Genomic DNA, 13,637 nt, shown 5'->3' with positions numbered 1-13,637 from the left:
ATTTCTCAGCTTTTGATAAGGAATCATAGGAAGAATTATATTTCCTTGAACACTTCGGCAAATTGTTTTTCTCTAAACATTCAATGGCAAAAGATATGGCAATTCACAGTTGGAATGGCAATAAAAAGACAGAATTAGCGAAATGCATTGATAATCTCCAAGCTCTAGAGCCAAGAATTTTAAGTGTATTGTTTTCCCCACACCTCTGACAAGTTATAAATTTCAACTGAATGGCATTTGACATTGTTTTCCCCATTCACCACAGACAAAGCTATTTGCAAGCAAATCTAGTCTCGAATGTTCTAAATATAGTCAGCCTCAGTCTGTATTCTTGGGTTGGTGGAGTCCAGCAGACACAAAGGGAGGAACTAAATTCTGCAGATTTTGGAATCTTCAGGCGTCCTGGGACCAAGCCCTCCCACCCTTCCAGGATACTGCTGCTGCGGCTGCTAAGTCGCTTCAGTTGTGTCCAACTCTGTGCGACCCCATAGATGGCAGCCCACCAGGCTCCCCCGTCCCTGGGATTCTCCAGGCAAGAACACTGGAGTGGGTTGCCATATCCTTCTCCAATGCATAAAAGTAAAAAGTGAAAGTGAAGTCGCTCAGTCGTGTCCAACTCTTCGAGACCCCATGGACTGCAGCCTACTAGGCTCCTCCGTCCGTGGATTTTCCAGGCAAGAGTACTGGAGTGGGGTGTCCTTGCCTTCTCCGTTCCAGGACACAGATGACTACAATTTTTAAATCTAGTTACAAGAGGCTACAATTCCAGTTTCTCCTCTTTTGTACATTTACCTTTCTTCCCCAGGAGCAGAACAGTGTCAGAAAAAGTGTCAAATTAGTGGTCAGAATATCTCTTTTAAAAATTAATTAATTTTTTATTGAAAGATAATTGTTATACAGAATTTTGCTGTTTTCTGTCAAAGTGAAGTCTCTCAGTCATGTCCAACTCTGCAATCCCATGGACTGTAGCCTACCAGGCTCCTCCATCCATGGGATTTTCCAGGCAAGAGTACTGGAGTGGGTTGCCATTTCCTTCTCCAGAGGATCTTCCCAACCCAGGGATCAAACCTGGGTCTCCTGTATTGTAGGCAGACATTTCACCATCTGAGCCACCAGGGAAGTCCAACCTCAACATGAATCAGCCATAGGTATACATATATCCCCTCCCTATTGAAACTCCCTCCCATCTCCCTCCCCACCCCACCCCTCTAAGTTGATAGGAGCCCCTGTTTGAGTTTCAGTGAGCCAAACAGCAAATTCCCCTTGGCTATCTGTTTTACATATGGTAATGTAAATTTCCAGGTTACTCTTCGCAAACATCTCACTCTCTCCTCCCCTCTCCCCAAGTCCATAAGTCTATTCTCTGTCTGTTTCTCCACTGTTGTCCTGTATAAAATATCTTTTTTAAAAAATCTTTTAAAATTATGCAATATGCACTCATTCAGAAAATGTACAGCTTAATGACTTATCACAAAGTGAACATCCATCTGGGTGAACCCCATCACCCAGATTTTGTGTGAGATGCTAGGAAAGTCATCCACTCTAGTCCTTTGTGCCCCATCCATTAGCAAAAAGGATCTTTTCCACGGTAACATAGCTTTTAATTGCAACATTTCACTTCAGCCATTGCCTAAGCTATAATTTATCAAATTCTATTTTAGGGGGTTGTGGGGATTTTTCTCTGTATTATTAACTCTTCAACAAATAGCTTATCCTCATTCTTACTGATATCCATATGGATTGCTTAGCAAAAAATTTCTAGAAGTGGAATTTCCAGGGACACAGGAATGGCTTGATTTTTAGAGCCTTTGCAAGACACATAATTAGCCTGAAGAAGAAAAATGATTGTGTCAAAGAAACTTGGGCAGCAAAAGACGAGTAAATAGGAAGATTTTGCTCTGGGGCATAGGCAACCAAGAGGAAATCGTGCAAGCACAGAATGGGCTACTTGGGATGCTAAAAGATTTCCTCAGAAAAATTGCAATTTGCCATTTTCAAAAAGTATAGTTTAGTTCAAAGGCAGGAACTTCCTCCAAGAGGATGTGAGACAGCTAATAAGAAGAAAACCAGTGTCAGGGAGTCGTAAGCCATTCCTGGTAGAGCACCAAGGCAACAGACAAGTTACAAAATAGCTTTTCAGAAGCACTCAACACCCCTGCTCAGGGTGAAAAATCTCTTTTAAAGTTCATCCAAGCTTTGGCCACTAGAGGGCACTAACAATACATATTTCCAGGCAGTATCAGCCCCACCAGAATTGGAGTTGAACTGTCCAGTTAGTTCCCTTCCATCCTCTCTCTCTGATAGGCAATAGCCTGGAGCTTCCAGGATCCTTGCTGGGTGGGGTCCTCCATCCTCCAAACCTTGAGAACTTGAATATTCTGTGAAACAGCTGGTAACTTGAACCTTGCAAGAAAGCCTATGGGCATCAGAGAGAAAAATACAGGCTATGATTAAAACATATTTGTTTAACTTCATAATTATTTTTTTCCACTTCTAATGAGTAAGATGTATCACTGAGTGACAGGCCACTCATTAATTTCCTCTTGCTGCTTCGATTTGGCTTCTGATGAAGCATCCTGGGTTTTTAATTTCCCTCATGTCGAAGGAATTTAATAACATTGACGGCCCAGCATGTAGGCAAAATGTCATAGCGTCTGTAAGTGGAATAGTCCATAATTTTTCATAATTTATATGAAGCAGCTGCCAGTGTTTATGAGACAGTGATGATGCTCAGGGTCTTAGACTCTGAAAAGAAACCACAAGTCCCCAGCCTAATAGGAGCTGAGAGATGGGTGGTGCTTGGCAAAGGATTAGAGACAGTTGGGTCCTTTCTGAGTCCCCCAAAAGTAGCCTTACTAATTGCCACTCTTAAGACCCTAGTCCTGGGTCTCTCGCCAAGTTGCACTCTCCTTCTCCTAGGAAGATACCACATCCTCCGAGGTTTATCCTACGTCAAACAGAGTAGAATCTCTCTGGACAGAGTCTAGGTCTCAAACAGAATCTATCTCCTGAGTGAGGGGATGAAATCAGTCATCAGCTTTAAATTGCTTTTTGTTTTTTATATTTGTATGTGTGTGTCTGTGTCTGTATTTTGGCCACGTGGCTTACAAGATCTTAGTTCCCCAACCAGTGACCCAACCTGGGGCCCCAGTGATGGACGCACCAAAACCTAACCACTAGACTGTCAGGGATGTCCTTAAATTGCTTTTTAGCTTTCTTTTTATTTTTTTACATGCTTTTTCAGTGTAGTTATTTACCATAAAAAATTGAGATATAATTGACATATAAAACTGTCTTCATGTCAGGCATACCACACAGCGATTTGATGAATGTATCTATTACAAAATTATCACCAGAATTTTAATCAATATCCATCATCTCACACCATTACAAATCTTTTTTCTTGTGATGAGAAACTTTTAGGATCTGTTTTCTTAGCAACTCCCAAGTATACAATACGGCATTCACTGTAGCCACCAGGATATACATGACATCCTCATGACTGATTTTGCTTGCAACTTTTTGACACCTTCATGAATTTTGTCCAGTGCCCAGTCTGCTCCTCCATTGACCCTCAGTCTGTTCTCTGAATCTATGAATTTGATTTGGGAGCTTTCTCTCTCTCTTTTTAGATTCCACATATAAATGAGATCATCCATCCGTTGTCTTTGTCTGACTTCTTTCACTTAGCAAAGTGCCCTCAGGTTCCAACTGTGTCATCACAAATGGCAGAATTTCCTTCTAGCTTCTTTTTTCTTTCTTGGAAAAGTGCCTGAGACTTCCCTGGTGGTCCAATGGTTAAGACTTCAGCTTCCAAAGCAGGGGACAGAGGTTTCTATCCCTGCTGGGACAGCGAAGATCCCACATGCCTTGAGGCCAAAAAACCAAAAGGTTAAAACAGAAACAATATTGTAACAAATTCAATAAAGACTTTAAAATGGCCCACATCAAAAAAAGAATGAAAAGGTGTCTGGACAGCCTGGATAGGAGAGGAGTTTTTGGGGGGGAAATGGATACATGTATATGCATGGCTGAGTGCCTTCACTGTTCACTTGAAACTATCACAGCATGATTTGTTAAGCACCTATACTCCAATTAAAAGTAAAAAGTCAAAAAAAAGAAAAAAAATATGCATGGAATTCTACTGTTTTCTCCCAAAATGAGCCTAAATAAAGGTGCAAAGAAAGGTGTTTGAGCCAAGATTTGGAAAATCGGGGTGTACAACCTTTTAAAAGCCTCTTTTCTTAGCAAACAAAATAGCTGCCTAGAATGAAGCTGTTTCTTCTGCCCCTTGGCTGCAAAGTCATATGTCTTTCTTTTAATGGTCTCCTCATTTATCCTCAAGGAGCTTCTGCTCCCCTGAGGTTGAGTCTCTTTGGTTATCAGCAGACCGCAGGGGCCTGATAACTTTGGGCGGGGAACACTTAGTTTGAATGGGAGGCACCCATCTTCCCTACTTTCTATCGTGGAAGAAGAAAATGCCTTGGCAAAGATAAATGACTCTGATTTTAATTCAGACCTGACATCCATCTTGGCAAAAACTAAAACCCATTCAGGGAGATTAAAAACGTGGCACCGAGGTTAGACAGTCATTCCCGCAAAGGGAATTCTGGGCAAAGATAAGCCTGGTTCTTTGGAGTGTGTGATGTTTTGACGGCGAATACTTTGCTTTTTCTTCTCGTCCCTTTCTTTCTTACAAGACATTTCTCCTCTAGGTCTTCCTTTTCTTGTTTGAATGTTTATCCATGGAAAAGGCCTGGTTGTTTGAATCAACAACAAATCTCTCCTGTTGCTCTTGGCTGGAAACTTCTGAGAGAGAGCCTGATAGAGGTTTCCTTCAGGAAGCAAGCAGGGGGGCTTCCCTGGTGTTGTCGATTCGCTCAGTCGCTTGGCAGCCTCACGGACTGGAGCACACCAGTCTCCTCTGTCCATGTGATTTCCCAGGCATACAGTATTCCCGAGAATACTCAAGTGGGTTTTCATTCCCTTTTACGGGGGATCTCTCCCACCCCAGGACTGAGCTCTCTTCTCCTGCACTGCTGGTAGATCCTTTATCATCTGAGCCAGCAGGGAAGCCCTGGAATCGGCCTGCCAATACAGGAGACCCGGGTTCGATCCCTAGTCCGGGAAGACCCCACATGCCTCGGAGTAACTCAGCCCGTGGGCCACAACTCCGGAGCCTGTGCTCTAGAGCCGGGAACCGCGACGGCTGAGACCACGCGTCTAGCGGCTCTGCTCTGCAGCCAGAGAAACCACCGCAAGGAGAAGCCTGGCCCCTCAACTAGAGAGTAGCCCCGACTCGCCGCAGCTAGAGAAAGTCCACACACAGCAACGAAGACCCAGCAGAGCCAAACATAACATGAATAAATACAATTATGTATTTTTTTAAGAAAAAGAAAGCAAGCGCGGAAATTTTGAAGTGGCCAGGCAGTGCCTGGAGACCCCATTAGAGCACAAAGAGAAAGAAACAGATTTAATCAAAGAGCCTTGCCACGCCCCCGCCCCCCCCCACCCCCCCCAGTGTTTTGAATCGGCTGAGTGTTGTGTCAGTGTTAGTTTCTAGGCTTGTGGTTTGTCGGAGGAGTTCAAAGCCACCGTCTGATGTTTGTATGTAGCGTCACTCATTGGAATGTCTTGATCATGTCTCTCAGAAACACACTCTGCTATGAGGCAACAGGTCAAGGAGGGAGTCCAGAAAAATCAAAGGCTGCCCAGATTCTTCGGGAGAACTTTGCCCAGAAGATTGGGCTTCACGGCCGCTGAACAGAGGAAGCCGTCTTTGCGGCCCTGGCTCCTCTCCCACTCTCCTTGGATGCGTGTGTGTGGTTAGAGTTTCCAAGAAAACTGGCCTTAGAGACTCGGAACCCGATAGTCAACACTTTCGACAGAGAAGTTCCCAAGTTACGGGCTACAGAGAATCTGAATTTAAATTTACAATTTCGTGTGTGTTCAGCGGCTGACACCTAGAACTGAATGCCCACGAGGGTCCACAGGGACCCTGGTAAAAAATGACCTAAGGCAAGGCTCTTAAAATTACTTATGGAGTCAGGTAGACGTTTCATTAAAGGTAGGCAGACAGACCTGAGATGCTGGCATAGAATCAGGAGAGCCAAAGTGACTTGTCCAAGGGTGCTTCATAATTGCTCGTGGTGATGGTGGTGATGTGACGGTGGTGCTGATGACGGAAATGGTGGAAGTGGTACCCATGGTGATGCTGGTGGCATCGGTGGTGTTGTTCAGGGTGGTGGTGACAGTCGGGGTGTTCATAGTGAGTATGACAAAGGCTGGGGGGACAGAAGTTATGGTGGAGGTGCTGATGGTGATGATGACGGTGGTAATGACAGTGGTGGGGATGGAGGTGATGATGGAAGATGGAGACGGGATTCCAAACCTGTATTTTCCTGGCACCCAGCTCTTAGTACTACAGCCTATATTTTAGTCAAGGATGTTAGACACAAAAGATGACTCATAGGAGAACACTGAATATTGTGTTGCCAGGCTTCAACTGTTAGTGTATCAGGTTTACTGTATTCAAGCAGTAAACTCTTATTGAACCAAATATAGAAAATACCTTGAAGTATAAAGGGGAATTAGGCAATGGCACCCTACTCCAGTACTCTTGCCTGGAAAATCCCATGGGCAGAGGAGCCTGGTGGGCTGCAGTGCATGGGGTCTCGAAGAGTCGGACACGACTGAGCGACTTCACTTTCACTTTTCACTTTCATGCATTGGAGAAGGAAATGGCAACCCACTCCAGTGTTCTGGCCTGGAGGATCCCAGGGATGGGGGAGCCTGGTGAGCTGCTGTCTATGGGGTCACACAGGGTCGGACACGACTGAAGCGACTTAACAGCAGCAGTAGCAGGAGGTATACCTGGGAGGTGAGATTTTAGGACAGGTTTACAATACTGTGTTTTACATGAAGGTTTTACACATTGATTTTATCTTTGCAGATAGAGGGGACTTTAGGATGCCAATAAAAGTTTTTATTTTAAAGCTTTCATAGCCTATGATGTATGTGTAATCATTCTGATGTTGTAGATGCGAAAACTGAGTGCTGAAGTCACTTGCCCCGACAACCTACAGCAAATACATGGCAAAGTCAGGACGGTAACCCAGGTCTGCTTCACTCCCAGGTTGTGCTCAGATCTGATGGATGATACAGTCTCCGGAGGATGGCCGTCAGCTTTGTCCCGGAAATACTGTCCTCGGGCATGATACATCAAGAAGCCTTAAAAGTGGTCCTCTGGTGGGTTGTATAATTCAGTCTTCTTGTCCCAAAGCAGATGTTGCTTTACCGACATTCTAGTGAACCTGGGGTCAAGTCTTCTGGAATCATAGGCACTTAAGAATTGTATACATTCACGGCAGTCTTCTATTCCAGACTCTCCCTGGTGCAAGAATCCCAGACAGATGGTCCCCACTTAGGTCTTGGGTATTGCCTTCTTTGGGAGCTTTTCCTCTCACAGGAAACCCCTCCTTTATGTCTGTATTTTAAAGTACTCTAGGGACTTCCCTGGTGATCCAGTGGTTAAGACTTCACACTTCCAATGCAGGGAATCCGGGTTCCATTCCTGGTTGGGGAGCTAAGATCCTGCATGCTCCATGGCACAGCCAAAAGAAATATTCTAGCTTTTAAAATCTATTTAGTGTGTGTGTGTGTTTATCTTCCTTTTTTAACTTTTTTAAAAAATTTATTTAATTGGAGGCTAATTACTGTACAATATTGTAGTGGTTTTTGCCATACATTGACACAAATCAGCCATGGGTGTACATGTGTTCCCCATCGTGAGCCCCTCTCCCACCTCCCTCCTCATCCCATCCCCCAGGGGCATCCCGGTGCACCAGCCCTGAGCACCCTGCCTCATGCATTGAACCTGGACTGGCGATCTGTTTCACATGTGGTAATATACATGTTTCAATGCTATTCTCCCGAATCATCCCACCCTCACCCTCTCCCACAGAGTCCAAAAGACTGTTCTATACATCTGTGTCTCTTTTGCTGTCTCGCATATAGGGTTATCATTACCATCTTTCTAAATTCCATGTATATGTGTTAGTATACTGTATTGGTGTTTTTCTTTCTGGCTTACTTCACTCTGTATAATAGGCTCCAGTTTCATCCACCTCATTCTCTATCACATGTTGAATCTCAATTGATTCCCCTGTCACTTTCATCAACTATACCAGATGAGGGTCTTTTTTCTTCAACAACACAACTCTCTAAACGTCTGTGGGCTGTCATCTTCTGTCCCCAGGATTAACAGCCACAAACAACACCATCTGTTTGCTCCAGGATCCAGGACCCCTCCATCCTGGTATCCCCCATCCCTCACAAACAGTAGCACCCCAGACCTGAATCCTGCTGGTGCTCCTACCAAACAGAACTTTGGCTGAGATGCTGTTCTGTGAATGAAACCTAACATAGGCCTGAGTTATGTTTTAAAACTACTTAGTTCAGTTGTTCAGTTCAGTCGCTCAGTCGTGTCTGACTCTTTGTGACTCTATGGACTGCAGCCTGCCAGGATTCCCTGTCCATCACCAACTGCCGGAGTTTACTCAGACTCATGCCCATTGAGTCAGTGATGCCATCCAACCATCTATGGGGTTCAGTTAAAACCACTTAATTGAGATATGATTTACATACCATACAGCTCACCCCCATTTAAAGCATGCGATTTAGGGTTTTTCAGTCTATTCACAGGTACGTGCAACTATGATATTAATGTGTGCATGCTCAGTTGCGTCCTACTCTGTGCCACCCCATGGACTGACATCCACCAGGCTTCTCTGTCCAAGGGATTTCCCAGGCAAGAATACTAGGGTGGGTTGCCACTTCCTTCTCCAGGGAATCTTCCCGACTATCATCCCAGTCAATTTTTGAATATTTTCATCGACTCAGAAAGAAATGCTGGAGCCTTTGGCTATCATTCCTTATCCCTGTCTTGAGCATGTTATATGAAGGAGTCGTGATAATCTGCGGTCTTTTGCACCTGGTTTCTTTCCGGGAGCCCAGGGGGTTCGAGGTTCGCCCATGCATGCGTCAGCACTTCGTCCCTTTTTACAGCTGAATAACACTTCAGTGTGTGTAGAGATGGCAGTCTGTCTATCCTTCGGTCGACGAATGGACCTTTGGGTTGTATCCCCCTGAATTAATTTGGCATCACATATTATCGGTGGGTTTTAGTAACCCAGATCCCCAGGTCACAGTCACATCAACTGTGATGAAGCCACTTGTCCATCCTATATTTTGGCATTGGGTTAAAAAAAAAAAAGTGAATTGAAAGACATCCTTTGACAGTTTGTCTAAAAATATTTAGAATTTAGATTTCTTTCTGTAAATAATTTTATTTACTTACTTACTTTGGGTTGTACTGGGTCTTTGTTGCTGGGCGGGCTTTTTCTCTAGCTGCAGTGAGCTGGGGCCACTCTCTAGACGTGGTGCACAGGCGTCTTAACTGCAGTGGTTTCTCTTGTTGCAGAGCGTGGGCTTCAGGGCACACGGGCTTCAGTAACTGTGGCGGCTTAGCTCAGTAGCCGTGGCTCCCAGGCTCTAGAGCACAGGCTCAGTGGCTGTGCCGCACGGGCTTCATTGCTCCACAGCAGGGGGGATCTTCCCAGATCGGAGATCGAACCGGTGTCTCCTACATGGGCAGGCGGAGAATTTTAGATACTTTAAAAAATCACCGAAATTTGAGGTATCCTTTCCAGTTTGATGCCACCTCTGAACAAAGATGTCTTTAGGGTCAGTAAAGTAAAGTCAAGTAAAGTGAAAGTCACTCCAGTCGTGCCCGACTCTTTGCGACCCCGTGGACTATCCATGAAATTCTCCAGGTCAGGATACTGGAGTGGATTGCCATTCCCTTCTCCAGGGGATCTTCCCAACCCAGGGATCGAACCCAGGTCTCCAACATTGCTGGCGGATTCTTTATCAGCTGAGCTACCTGGGAAGACCTTAGAGTCGTTATCAGTAATACAAAGACGATTCAAGGACAAAGCTTGACACTGAAACGATGTTTTTCCAAAGTAAATCCCCTGGGTATCTAATTCTACGAGATGTCAATAGGCATCATGAAAAAGGAGCTCATCCACCAGAAGGGTGTGGGCCACTCCAGACTCTTAGTCCATCTCTACCTGGGCGACTAGAACATGCTGTGTTTCTGAGGCAGGTCACTGGGGTCCCATGGATCAGAGGAGACAGGGACACAGGAATCCAGCCGGCTGGTTGCAGGAGGCGAGGTTGAAGGCTGCTTCCCCATTTCCCAGGGGCATAGTTACAGTAACAGCTGCCAGCAGAGAGAAAGCCTGGGGTAGATAGTAGCTTTCTGGAAAGAAGTTCCTTATCGTTTCTGTCTCTGGGTCTTGAGACACATCTTCCATCATCCCACAGAAGCCAATGCCAGGATCCAAGGGGACTTTGGCCCGGTGCAAACTAGAATCATTTTCCACCCAAGTTCGACGTCCTAAGAGTTCTGGGCTAGCAGATGAAGGATGGGTGTGCGTGCCTGTGACGGCGGCTTCTTCTGGCCCCAAACTAACATGCTCACTCACCCCACTTCTCTTTGCTTTGACAGAAGGAAAATTTGACCCAATAGCAGAGAAGCCAACTTGGGGATGGTATTTTCCAGGAGGTCTTTGTTTCATTTGAGGAGTAAATCAGAAGGGATCATACAGGCTCTAAGACCCCCTGGCTAGCTTTAAAAAAAAAATTTTTTTTTTTAAGCAAAAGATCAAAGTTTCAGGACCTTAAGGGAAAGGAATTGGAGGGCAGAATCATGGCCAAGCATGTAGAGACATGTCCATGTGTCTTGGAAGGCAGCGAGCTTAATATCTTCTTTTCTTTGGATTTTTTTTTTTTTCCCCACACAGACCTCTACTGTCTCCTCATTATTATCTAATAATGGCAACATTTGGAAAGTCCATTGCAGCAGTTTATAAATCGCTTGCCCATACATTCTCTCTCCTTCTTTTTTGCCCAGTCTCTCCATCTCTCTCTGTCTTTCCATCTTTCTGTCTCTTTCTCTGCATTCCAAGGACATATGGGACCTTTTACAGATGAGCAAATTGAGCCTTGAGAAAGAAGACCCCCACCCGTGCCCCACCTATACCCCCAGCTAGTCAAGTGGCAGAATTGGACTGTGCCTGTGGGATTGGATGCTAGCATTTTCTCTCTGCTCTACCAAGTTTGCTCTTAGGGACAGAATTCTGGAACCTCTAGGCAGTGGGTTGGGATGGGAGAGATCACCTAGTTATTGAGACAAAGACTCTCAAGGAAGCCTGAGAATCTCTTTGCCATACTTAATTCTTCATCAAGTGTATCACCATCCTCCCATCTCAAGCCAGCCAGAGACAATGAGACGATTTTCTTTTCTTTGTCTGACCTACTTATCTTGCTTGCTTTCAAGTCCGCATCTAAATGTGCACGTGAAAGGTGATTAGAAGACTTGGGGGCATCCTCTTTCATTAGTTAATGCTTGAGAGGTCTCGGGTCCAGCTCACGGTACACCGTCCCTTGCACCATACATCACCAACTGACAACAGGCTGCCCCCAGTCTTCTTGCTTCCCTCACCAGCTTCTGCCCACGAATGGGCCACAGATCGGAGGGGTTGGAGATGCGTTTAATTTAAAGACGAGCCCCCCTTTGTGCTGCAGAAGGAAATGGCGTGTCAGCTACGTCAAAAATAGATACTGTTGTGCAGATATATAGATGGGGAGGTGGACGCCGCCCCTGTCATCCATTACCTGGATTGCCTTTAAATGTCAAAACAAATCCTTCTCCGGTCCTTCTCCAAAACTTAAATCATCAAGAGAGACAGGGTCAGCCTCTGCAGTTTGGAATGCTGGAAGCAGCGGGTGGGGGTGGGGAGGGGGGCGGGGGGGATGGGTAGATGATGAGGTTGAGGGGGTTGGGGAGGTGAGTGAAAGCTGCCCGTGCATCTGAGGCTCGGTGGGTGTGCACACAGAGCAAAGATTGCCCCTGCTTGCCTTGGAAAGACTGTCAGTGTGGAGCCTGCCCCTGCTGCCCTGAGATTTATTTCATAATTCCAGACGAGTGCCTCTCGACATGTAAATATAATCGTGCATGCGTGTAAAACCAGCCGCGGATGCTGTGTATCCTTGTGAAGAGCCGATGTGAACGTGACTGGTGGGAAGCACCCACAGAGCACCAGCTGCACGCATCAACGCTAGTCCCTGGAGACATCCGATACTCTTCTCTTTGAATACTAGAGCTACCCTGCAAAATGGACTATCCCCCATTTTACAGGTGAGGAGACTGAGGCTTGGAGGAGTTGAGGCACCTGCTCAAGGGGGCACAATACTGCTAACGGGTGGGACTCAAGAGCCCAGGATCTTAGGTGCCACATGGGGCTGGGTGTATGATCAAAAAGCTTAGACTGTAGCACATTAAGGCAAAATGAAATGGCTTAGCTTATATTGGCATGGGTACTTTAAAGTCAAGGAATAAGCAAATTCTAAAAAGTAAGATGATATATACTGTGTGTACGCATTAGCAGTTGGGATGCTATATATCAATATGAAGTGAGAACCAGACCCCCCGGTATTAAGTCCTGTTTCCTAACCATGGGACCTTGGGCACATGAAGGATCTGTTTGCTCCTCAGTTTCCTCATCTGTAAAATAAGGAGACTAATGTTATCTTCCTCATAGCCTGGTCAAGAGAATAAGGAATTAATACTCATCAAGCATGTTAATAGCTTCTAAGCATGGGATAAACATTTAATAAATGTTAGCTACTATTAAGCACACATGGGTCTCGTATACTCTGCCTTTAGTCCTCTTAACTAAACAATTTTATGGCCTTCACATCAAAGAATGCTAAAGGGCTGAGGCTTTCCTGAGAATGTAGAGACACCGAATAGATTGGTAAAGAATATGTTTTTATAGCATTTACATACGTAAAGAAATCACTATATTCTGGGTTGTGTATGCGTACAGGAAAATACTGGTGCTTTCCAAAGTACAATTAAATATATTTTCATACGGGGGAAGGGGTAGTTAGGGAGTGTGGGATTGACATGTACACACTGCTGTATTTAGGATGAATGACCAGCAAGGACCTACTGACATGGAATTCTGCTCAGTGTTGTGTGGCAGGCTGAATGGGAGTGGGAGTTTAAGGGAGAATGGATACATGTAGATGTATATGTATGGCTGAGTCGCTTTGTTGTCCACCTGAAATTATCACAACATTGTTAATTGGCTATACTCCAATATACAATAAAAAGTTTATTTAAAAAATAAAACATATGGTAGAGCCCCAAAGGGAAAATGATCGAAGTAACCATCAACCGGTGAGTGGATATATAAAGTGCAGTGTATTCATAGAGCGGAATATTATTCAGCAATGAAAAAGAACAAAGCATGGACACTGATATATGCTACCACACAGGTGAGTCGCTAAAAGCTTATGCTACCTGAAGGAAGTCAGTAGCAGACAATGACAGAGTCTATCCATGTACATGCAATTCGTGGAAAAGACAAGCCCATAGAGATGGGAAAAGGATTCGTGTTTGTCTGGCTCTGGTGTCCGAATGGGGAGTGGCTGCAAATAGACGCAAGGGCCCCTTTTTTGGGGTGATGGAAATGTTCTAAAATTGGATTATAGAGAAGGTTGCA

The sequence above is a fragment of the Capra hircus genome, chromosome 17 (assembly GCF_001704415.2).
Source record: "Capra hircus breed San Clemente chromosome 17, ASM170441v1, whole genome shotgun sequence".
Classification (NCBI taxonomy): domain Eukaryota; kingdom Metazoa; phylum Chordata; class Mammalia; order Artiodactyla; family Bovidae; genus Capra; species Capra hircus.
The sequence above is the reverse complement of the archived record's forward strand: the minus strand, read 5'-3'. Positions refer to the sequence as shown.